The 11145-nt window shown below is 42.8% G+C and overlaps 2 long non-coding RNA genes across 7 annotated transcripts; one reads left to right on the top strand and one right to left on the bottom strand.

Moving 5' to 3' along the window:
• Positions 1-245: 245 nt before the first annotated feature.
• Positions 246-4310, bottom strand: LOC123062356 (uncharacterized). 5 transcript variants are annotated; one of them, XR_006429631.1, is made up of 7 exons: positions 4001-4310; positions 3792-3920; positions 3572-3710; positions 3432-3488; positions 2433-2594; positions 815-958; positions 246-664 (listed from the first exon to the last, which is right to left on the bottom strand). It is a non-coding gene; the product is annotated as an uncharacterized lncRNA (long non-coding RNA). The 5 variants fall into 5 exon arrangements; XR_006429634.1 differs by having other exon boundaries at positions 2433-2567; XR_006429632.1 differs by having other exon boundaries at positions 3432-3710.
• Positions 1150-5313, top strand: LOC123062357 (uncharacterized). Of its 2 annotated transcripts, none has more exons than XR_006429635.1 (4): positions 1150-1646; positions 1740-1799; positions 1896-2010; positions 2579-3050. It is a non-coding gene; the product is annotated as an uncharacterized lncRNA (long non-coding RNA). The 2 variants fall into 2 exon arrangements; XR_006429636.1 differs by lacking the exon at positions 2579-3050 and adding an exon at positions 4900-5313 and having other exon boundaries at positions 1151-1646.
• Positions 5314-11145: the final 5832 nt, after the last annotated feature.

Raw genomic sequence — 11145 nt, 5'->3', positions numbered from 1 at the left:
GAGGTAAGCGATACCTGAGATCAACCTGGAGACCAGGGAATCAACTCCTGGAACTCCCAATTTCTCTACATTTTTAATCTATGCGCGCGCCAGTGGGCCGGCCCAATAGAACGCACAGGGAGAGGAAAACCATCAGCGAGAGCTCGCCTGACGCTCGCTTAATCTCCACTACTATTAAACAATCAAACAGGAACTTTCTTACGTGCACCCCGCAAAACGTCCATAGACGCATCAGCACCACAGGATGAAGCCCACACAACCCAATCTAACAGCCATCATTAATTTATTCAAGATCTGGTGTGCGCTTAGCAGTTTCAATAGACTGACCGTACTCCACCAGATGAAAATATGAGACTCTCCGTCCCGCATCCGCAGCCCCTCAAATCACGCTAATCTAACCATCTAACCAACTCGCAAAAAAAGGAAGCCGAACCTAATCGTGTCCCTGGCCCCTCTCCCTGCCTTTCCTCGCCACCGCCCCAGACGAAGCTCAGCAGCCCTGTCGCGCCCTGTCGCCTCCATGCACGGCGGCCTCGATCCCTGCATCGCATCGTCGCCTCGCTGGACGGTTCCCTCGACGTCCTGCAGCGCATTGAGGCCTCCCTGCCGGGCTCCCTCGCCGCCCTACATCGCAACGTCGAGTGGGCGGCCGCTCCTCCTTCACCTACAATCAAATATTCATGGATCAGCCAGGCTACAACAAGATTATTATGCATCATCTGCATGAGTTTTGGAGCAGTAGGCAGCCCCATCAGATCGGCCAGGTATGATTTCAACAGCCAATGAAGACCCGCCTAACAAGATACAACCTCACCTTCGTTTCTAATATCTGTCCGACAGATCGCCAGTGCCTAGGAGCCTGCTCCGGCACCCGCGCCACCCTGAAATTCCCCTGAACCAGCCAGCCACACGCAACTATAATTCTTCCCTGCACTTCTTCAGGTTCGACTTCTTTGACCTGTTGCAACATTAGTCAGGATTAGAATTTTGACAACAGAGTTCTAAAAAATAAATAGTTGCACAGCAGAATGCTATAAGCCCGTTTTACATCTCATTAATGGTTTTCTATGTTGAAAAATGGTAGGGCCTAACGTCCAAATTTCAGGGGTTAAGGTACCCCAACTCGGCAGAATACGAGACCCATATTGCACAATTGAAGATGGTTAGTTTGTCGATTTAATTATGTTGCAACTGTGTCGACAATGTTTATTTGACCGTACATTCGGGTTCTCTTTCCTTTGTTCAGGTATGGAGCCTTTTACTGGCTCAAATCAACTAGAAAAATATGTCGGATAATGATAAGAGAGGCTCTGTCGAACCTGGTACTCAAAACACAAAAAATCTGCAAATTACTTTTGTCGATCCTACGTCTACTACAATACCTACATTGTTATGCTCTACTAATCTTATGATTTTCTATCCTGGGTAATGACCAGACAAATGATCCATACATGATGACGCATCAAGATGTAGCTTTTGAATCGTACCAACTTGGATGCAATACTCCCATAGCAAATACTGATGAATACATGAATTTTGTTCTTAAAGAATGCATGCATCTCTAAGATAAGGAATTTAGCTCTATACACGATGACGCACCAAGATGGGTATTAAAGAGGGCTACAACTTATTTGGAACATGATATGGTGAGCCTCAGTTCCGTACATATTACTATTAATTTAATCGAGGATGGATGTTTGTATAGATGGGACCTAAACTAAAAAAATGCCTATTTTCAGTGTATCCAGGTGCTCGACTCGCTAGGCCCAGGAATGCACCGCAAAGACCTCACCGCTATGGTTAGTTATTAGTCCGACTGCACCATCGTTTGATAAGACGATTTCTGTTATTCTTCGCTTGTGATGCTAATACTTTGTCATTTATTCACGCAACAGCTAGAAGGCAAGGGCAAGAACACCTTACTGCTTGTGAAGGAATGCTTAGTCCGTGGCTGCGTATGCACAGATGCATGCCCTCTTGCCGGCAAAACAGCAGCAACAGTCACCTCTGGTAATTGCTCTTACTTAATGTATTACAGTTGTGTCTCTGAAATCTATTTATGGGTCAAATTCAGGATCAGGCGAGGCATGTAGACCTCGGAACTATGTACGATGTTCTATACCAATGGTGTGTTGAAATCTTATTTATGAATGAACTGGATTGCTAATTTGCTATGCAGTACTAATAATAATACACTGAACTTATAGTGCTTGCATGTTATAATTCCCCTCTAAGGAAATTTGTTTGCAAGGTATAATTTATAGTGTAAGTTTAAATGTATCTTTGGATATCACCCAAATCCAGCAGGCTGGCACTAGCATAGGCAAGATTAACTCTACTCAACCCTGACGTGAGCCACACAATAGAGTAACCCAACTCGACTAAATCGCAAGACATAAGGAACCTTTATCCAACTGAGCTGTTAGCATTACCTGGTCGCCATGGCTTGAAGGATGTTGGAGGGAATATGATTGCCATGGAGGATGTCACCCGCAAACTCTTACACATCAGCATGGCCTTAACATAGTATAGGACCGGGCTCTTATGTCTTCTGACCGCTTCAAATTCTTCATGGCAGGACATGCCATCAGTTCCTAGAAGAAAGTGGTGTTCGAGTAGGAAGAGGGAGGAGATGCAAACATCACTGCTAATCCGACCAGTTCAGGAAACACATAAAGATGATATGTATCCTTTGAGCAATAGGATCAACTTCATGTCCATACGGTCACTACACATGCCATGCAGGCGGCAAGATACGGGCATGTCCATCATCGACTTCGATGACGGCGAGATCGACGTGGTGCAGCACAACTCTGTCTGAGTCAGCAGCAGCGAATTGTTTCTACGGAGGTCTAATCCTTTTCGGTACCAGTCAAAATCCAACTTTTTATTGCTATTTCGCAATGCACTCTTGTGTGCATAATTATTTAAAACTGAAAACATCTGGAGTACACCTGATCCATTCTAATTCTAAAGACTAAAGAAGTTGCACTTCCTGCTTCCAGAGTGTAAAATGGTGCACTTGAATGATTGGTTGTTGGGACTAAGCAGTTTGAGCATATCCTTCTTTTCATGTACATATCCTAATAGGTGAGAGCATCAACGAGATATGGTTGATCTATCATGAACCGGTTTAGTATATACTCCCTCCGTGCCAGAATAAGTGTCTCAAGCTTAGTACAACATTATACTAAAGTTAGTACAAAGTTGAGACACTTATTTTGGGACAGAGGGAGTATATTTTTGCAGTACAATGCTTGTGGTAAGACATCTAAGAAATATTTGGAGTTGCCGACTAAGGTAATCTGGAAGTTCGAATTAGTAAACAAATATGCCCAACCATCACTTCAAGGAAATGCTCCATAGACAACTACATAGATTTCTTAGAACAATAAAAATACTGTGCAATGCATCTCAGAATCAAAACATACTCTTCGATTCAGACTTGTTGCTCCCATCCCCTTTCGGCACCTCCTCCTTCAGAAAATCTGAACCATTCAGGGCTGCATCATCAACAAAGGCACCAACTAAGAGGATGAAAGGAAAATCATAGGCTTGGAAGAAAGCTTACTCTTTTTTAACTGGTCGGAGAACAACCGTCTGTGAGTTGGCGAGCAGGGACCTCCAGTCTCAGAGACACAACAAGGGAACGGCGGCGGCCGCGAAGGCAGCGCCACACGGAACACACCATGGCCCCTGAGCAGCTAACCCTAGGCGATGAACATTGCACACGGTGAGGCTACGCACCGATTTGACGGGGACGAGCAGGCGGCAGGGTCGGAGAGACTAACCTGGACCCTTACGAGCGAGGAGAAGCATAGGGAGGGCCCCGAGCAGCAGCACATCATGCGGAGGTCTTCGTGGTCATCCATGGAAAGAAGGAACCGGAGGTCGGGAGTAGCAGCTGCTCCTGCTCCAGACTGAATCGAACAAGCAAATAAAGATGGTGTCGGAGAGCAGAGCATCCGGATCGAGGGGAGAAGAAGAGTTGGAACCGGACCTTGATGGCGTCTCGAGTAGGGGGGAGGGAGGATTCATGGCGCGGGGGAGAAGGTAGAGACGCTCATGGCGGCGACGGAGAGTGCATCAGGAGGAGGGAGGGCTCCGGTGTCGCCGGCGAGCATGCCGAGCTCGAGCGCCTCCTCGAGCACTTCGGGAATAGGATGTGAAGAAGGGGCGGGGCGGGGAAGAGCATGGGCCTGCGTGTCCGCCGACAATGGGGACGAAGGGGAGGGGCGGCCACCAGAGAGTGCCGGCTGTGGATGGGGGATCTAGCGTGAGTCAACAGAGGAGGAGGTAGGAAGAGAAGAATGGGGAAGATAAGAAATGTGAGGGGGCTGAGGAAGGTTGACTGAGTTTTTTTAATACTACTACTTCTTACTAATAATACTTCTATTAGGCAGTGACCAGAGAGGGATTGTGAGTGGGTGCAGTATTGTCCATACAAAAAAGAATTATCATCGATTATTTATTATAGGGCATGTCCAATTCACCTGCGTGGGTGAGATTTTTTTTATCATCACAGCTTGTTACAGTCATGATCATTTGATGATTTTAAAAGTATTTTAATACAAATATCAATAGAATTGATAAAAAAATGGAGTAGATTTAAGTTTAGTAATCATGCAGGTCATCTTGTGGTATGTGGATGGTATATTTTATTTAGTACTCCCTTCGTCCCAAAATTCTTGTCTTAGATTTGTCTAGATATGGATGTATCTAATACTAAAATGTGACTTGATACATCCGTATTTAGACAAATTTAAGACAAGAATTTTGGGACGGAGGGAGTACTTCACAAGAGATATTTTGTCTGACACTCCACAAGTATTTTTCGTTGTGTATCATTATATTTATTCTATGTTGTATCACTATTTAACTTTGATATTATTTTAATAGGATTATATGACCTATTTTAAAACAAAATAGTTGTCATTTTAGTGGACTCGGAATTGAATGATGATGATGATATAAGAAATCGAGACATGGAAGATGACGTTCAGGGCGCCACAAATCACATGGATTGTATGATTCTTGGATAGACCTTCTGAGAACCTCAACACATCAAATACATCATCAGAAGTTGAGCTCATCTCGCAATCATTTACCCTTTCAACGTCTCTCACTCCAACAAATGATGACTTATTGGATGAACTTTCCTTTTTTATCAGTATGGTTGATGATGTCGCTCTACTAGAGTGAGACATATTTTTTAGTTCATTTTGAATTCCAATAAATTACTACTCCGATGTCATTATAACTGAGAGAATTCTGATTTTACATTAGTGAATGGGTGAAAAGGTATAATCTTTATCCTATTAGTTTAAATTGAGACAAGTAAAAAACATACGAGAAAATGATGAATACATGGATGTTGACTGATTTAATATGTGTGTAGGGATACTAGCGCGCCACGAAGTCCAGCTATTCAGAGACATTCCATCTCACTATATCGATCTAAACTTTTGTATAAGTCACTATAGTTATATATTACATTTTGCCTCATATCACCAATGTTTTCTTATTCTTGTCTTAGTCGATGTGCCAGTGTGCACGAGATAGTCACCATGACAATGTGGACATTGCTAAAATAAAAATTAGATTCAGAATATGCGTTTTTATTACAGATTATGATATGTGCCTTCGATCACAAATATGTCACATTTTTAGAAATACAATTTGAGTGACTTGACAACATTGTATAGCGATCTAAAATTTTGGATCAATATTATTTTAATATTGTATCATGTGAACTTATTTTGTTTCAGACATGCGTTGCACGTGCATGCTTACTAGTGCGACAAATAGCACTCGCGGTTAGCAGCTCTCGCTGAACGTTTCTCCTTCCCGGGCCAGCCTATTACCGCTCGCGCATACTGTATTTTTAATCTCTACGCAGGGCAAGGAAAACCTTCAGCGACAGCTCGCCTGACGGGAATTTCCAAACGACGCTTGCTGCGTTAAATTGTCGAGGCTTCGCACAGAGCTGAGCGAACTAGCGATCAAGCTGGGCCGGCCCAGTTACGAGATAGTGCACGCGCTACAGCTTCCGGTTTTGGGAATCTTATGGAGGGTTTCTAACGGTTTTGGGAACCTTCTAGAAGGTTCTTCAACCGGGTTTTCACTGGTTTTTCTGTTTCTTTTCTTCTTTTTCTTTTTCTTTCTTTGTTTTTCTGTTTCTTTATTTCATTTTCAATTCCTTTTTCTTCTCTATTTATTTCTTTTTGTTCTCCAGAATTTCTAAAAACGTTCCAATGTTCAAAAAATGTTCCAAAATTCTAAAAACGTTCTGAAGTTCAAAAAATGTTCTTGTTATTAATTTTTGTTTACAAATTCAAAAAATGTTCTTCATTTTCTCAAAAATGTTCCCATGTTATATAAAATTTTGTCTTTTCAAAAAATTTCTGTAAGTTCAAAAAATGTTCATGTTTTCAAATTATGTTTGGGAGTTTCAAACAATCTTCCAATTTCAAAATTTGTTCACCAATTTCAAAAAATATTCATATTTTCAAATTTTTTTGGGAGTTTCCAACTATGTTTCCGTTTAGAGAATTGTTCCATATTTTCAAATACTTGCTCAACAGTTTTTCAAGTACTTGCTCAACAGTTTTTAATACTTAGTCAACATTTTTCAAATACTTGTTCAACATTTTTAATACTTATTCAACATTTTTCAAATACATGTTCAACATTTTTTAATACTTATTCAACATTTTTCAAATACTTGTTCAACATTTTTTAATACTTATTCAACATTTTTCAAATACTTGTTCAACATTTTGTCAAATATATTTTTTGAAAAGAATTTTTTGTATATATACATTAAAAATATTAAACAAAAGTAAGCAAATAAAAAAACAAAAAACATGAAAATGAAACAGAAACGCATGCTGGTGTATCCCCCGCACGTGGGCCGGCACAAGTGGAGGCTCCCGTTCAGCGAGGGGCTCGCTCGCTCTCGCATAAAGCGAGAAATAGGGGGAGAGCTCCTATGCGCCGCTCGTTGCGGCGAATTGTCGAGCGGACGCACAGGCGCGTCTCCAGCTGGGTCGGCCCATTATCGCAATGCAGCGAAAAAAATCCCAAAAAACTGCACTCCAGGGAGGGATCGAACCAGGTACCTCCATCTTTCCACACACAGGAACCTAGCCAACGCGATAGAGAAGCTTTCTTCATTTGCCATGGCGCGCGAAGCTAAAGGTAATGTATATCTGAACATTTTCTCAAATTCCTAACGCAAAAATTATTTTAAAAAAGTGTTTTTTTAAAAGCGAACACCTTCCAAATTTTAGAAGAAAAACTAAAAAGCTTGAACAAAGGTTTGATAAAATGAACACTTTTTAAAATCCCGAACATTATTTGAATTTAGCGAGCAAAATTTTGAAATCAAGAACAAAATTTGAACATGAACATTTTTTAAAGCACGCACATTTTTTTAATCTTGAAAATAAATTTTGAAACGGAGAACAAATGTTGAAGCGCGGATTTTTTTTAACGCATGCACATTTTTTTGAATCTTGAGAACAAATTTTGAAACGTAGAACAAATTTGGAAGAGCGAACAATTTCTTAAAGCATGAACATTTTTTGAATATTGAGAACAAATTTTGAAATAGAGAACAAATTTGGAAGCACGAACATTTTCTGAAAACATGAACAAAAAAAATTGAAGTCTGGTACATTATACTACTTACGAAAGTTTAAACTTTTTTGTGTAACGAGAACAATTTTTGAATATTGAGAACATTTTTTAAAAAACTGAACATTTTATGGAAAGAAAAAAAATTTGAATATTTTAAAAAAAAGAGAAAAGAAAAAGGAAATGAAATAAGAAACCAAAGAAAGAAAATAAGCAGAAAAAACGAAAAAAGAAGAAAAGAAAAAAGAAACAGAAAGAAATTTGAAAATCTAAAGAACAAAAAGGAAATAGAAAGAGAAGAAAAAGGAATTGAAAAATGAAATAAGGAAATAGGAAAACAAAGAAAGAAGAAAAAAAGAGAAAAAAATAAACAGAAAAATAAATAAATGAAAAACCTGTTCAAAACCAGATACTGCAGCGCGTGTACTATCTTGTAGTTGGGCCAGCCCATCTTGGTCGCTAGGTCGCTCGGCTTTGTGCGTTCGCTCGACATTCTGCCGCAGTGAGCGTCCGTTAGGATATTCCAAATAGGGGCGCCCCGGGCAAACTGGCGCACACATCAGAACAGTCGCATTATGGGCGACCAATTTTAGGCACTGAGCGAGATCATGTCCGGGTTTTGGGAAACTAGTGGAAGCTTCGCAGCCGGTTTTATCTTTTTAGATCGGCTTTTCTGGACCATTTTTTGTTGCCCTTTTTTCTTCCTATTTTTTACAAATTCTTCAATTTTTGCAGTATCCAAATTATTAAAAATGTTCGAACTCCTTTTGAAAACAAGTTTTAAATTCGTGATGTTTTTTAAATTTTTGTGAAGGTTGTTTCAATTTGTAAATTTTTACCAAAAAATATAAACTTTTTACCATATTTTTTCCAAATCATTGATTTTGTTTTTCAATTTTTGTGAAGTTGCTGCGAAACTATCCAAATGTGGTGATTCTTTTCCCTTCAAAATCACGAACTTTACAATTTGTGTTTTTTCATTTTTATCAAAATTTTGAATATTTTCAAGTTTATGATTTTTTGTTTCGATGGTCAACAGTCAACTCACCGATCAACCAGTTAGCTAGAAAAACCTAGGAAAAAAAGGTCACAATTGTGGGACATGAACAATAGATGGGCCGGCCCAGGAGCATGGCGTATGAGCGCTAGATCGGGAACCGGCGCTATAGGTGCTGTATAGGAGTTTCTCAAAAAGAAAAGTGCTGTATACGAGCTGCTGGCTGGCGGGGCTGAGCAGCCCATGCAGTGCACGAGGTCCAGATGGACTACGAGCCAGATATGGCGCTCTTAGCGAGCAATTCAACGGAATTAGTACTAATTTAGGGGTATTCTTTGTAAAGGTCACTCTCACTTTCTGTTGTATTTGTTAGAAGGAAGAAAGAGAATTGGTGAAATTGTTGTTGTATTGCTTGAGCCTCGTGGGCATATATATATGAGCCTTTGTATTTTCTTACGGTCTCTTTTTACGTCGGAAATAAGACAAAACTTACGAAACATAAAATTACGATGCATGGATGGTAAAATAGAGGGGGTGAAGAATAACTATTTCTCATGCAGGGTGACGAATAGCGCGACCCTATATATATATATATATATATATATATATATATATATAAGTAACGTGATTGTATTAGGAAACATATGTTAGACTACGAAATATTCTGTCTTGCCTTGTACTCCAAATAAATCATATATATATGTTTCCTAGTCTAACATATATACAGAATATTTCGTAGTCTAACATATGTTTCCTAATACAATCACGTTACTTAACATCCCCGACAATCACAACGGTAGCGATGCAGACGATGAGACTGGAGAAGAATCCGAAGGCAAGCCGACGGACACACCCCTCCACAATCGTAACGGTCGATGCATTGCGGAGTCAAGCAGGCGGTAGCCCTTTGTGCTGTTTGTCGATGTAGCCGAGAACGTGGGTGGTAGAGCCATGGTCGAGGTAGCCGTGCGAAGAATGCCATGGTCGATGTCGAGTCGGGGTGGCCGGTGTGGAGGAAGGCGCCGTGGAGCCACGGGCGCAAGGGGGCGACGAGATCCTCTTGTAGTGGTGTAGTGTTGTGACACCCCGAGACCGATGCGCCAGGTGTCTTCCAGTTATTCACTGTTGTTGCCTTGTCATTTGTTTGCGTGTTGCATCTTGCCATGTCATCACGTGCATTGCATCTGCATGTTTTTCAAAACTTGCATCCGTCCCGGTCTCCCAGTTCTCTCCGTTGTCCGTTCTGAGCCCAACCACACTCACACGCGCCCGCGGCACCTCCGAAACATTATTTTATAAGCGGCCGAAAAATGTTCTCGGAATGGGTTGAAAGTTGGCATGCGGTGTTATATTGTAGGTAGACCGTCTGCCAAGTTTCATCGCATTCGGAGTTCGTTTGATGCCCCAACGGATAACTATAGCGACAATATAGTCGGTCAAACGTCGCACGTTTTCGGTATCCGGAAACAGCCACTGGGTCTCTCTCTTCTCTTCTCTCAGCCCAAGGCTTTCTGCACAGCCCACTACCACTCACCGCCAGGCCCAACCTAACCTCTCTCGCCAGCCCGCAGCCCTCCTCGCGTGCGTTCGAAAGTTGTCCCGAACCCGACCCGGGTAGTCATCACCGTTGGCTCTGGATCATCCCCTAACATCTACAAAACATCACTGTTTTCTTATTTGGACTCCCTAGCCTATTTTTTCTGACCGTCTGATTTTGATCGGAGGGACGAGATAGCCCCTAATCTAACCCACTCACTATATAAACTAGACCAACCCTAGATCCTAGGCAGTTTGTCCCATCCATCAAATCCTCCTCCGCCGCCGCCACTGTCTTTCTCCCACCTCGGGATCCCCTTCGCACCAACCAACCCAGCCTCCACCGTACCTCGCCCCGATCCAAATGCACCAAAGCCACAACGTCCCGCACCCACAGCCTCGTGCGCCCGAGGCCTCGCCACTTCCCGATCTCGCCTGAGTTCAGGGAGACGAGCTCCTCCCAAGGCAAGCCCCTCGACCATGCAGTCCGTCGCGCCGCCGGCAACCAGCTCCCCGGAGTAGAGCTCCGCCTCGCCGCTGTTTTGCACCCATTCCAGCCGAGAAACGGACGGATTTGTCTTCCCCGCATTCGTCCTCTGCCTGTCCGCCTCACCGGAGTCCAGCACATCACCGACAGTGCCACCGCAGGACCTCCTCGGCCCTGCAGCCCCGTGCCCAAGCCCCATCGTGCCGCGCCTGTCCAGCCTCTGCTTCGAGCAGAGGAGGACGGTGCCTCGTTCAGCGTCGGTTGACCGCGCGAGCATCGTCAGCGCTCCCCTACCTCGCTCGTGGACTGGCTCTAACGCCCCTTGCCAAGGCCCAGCGCCAAGTGGGCAGGCCTGTTTCCTTGTCGGCCCAGCCGCACCTCCTCAGGCCCGACGTGAGCATCTCCCCCAGCCCAGCACCCAACATATTCAGCCCAGTAGTGTTTTTCCAGTCCGTGCAAATTTAGCTATTATCTGCAGGATTGCAGT

Source organism: Triticum aestivum, chromosome 3A (assembly GCF_018294505.1).
Source record: "Triticum aestivum cultivar Chinese Spring chromosome 3A, IWGSC CS RefSeq v2.1, whole genome shotgun sequence".
Lineage (NCBI taxonomy): Eukaryota > Viridiplantae > Streptophyta > Magnoliopsida > Poales > Poaceae > Triticum > Triticum aestivum.
This window is presented reverse-complemented; position numbering and strand designations above follow the sequence as displayed.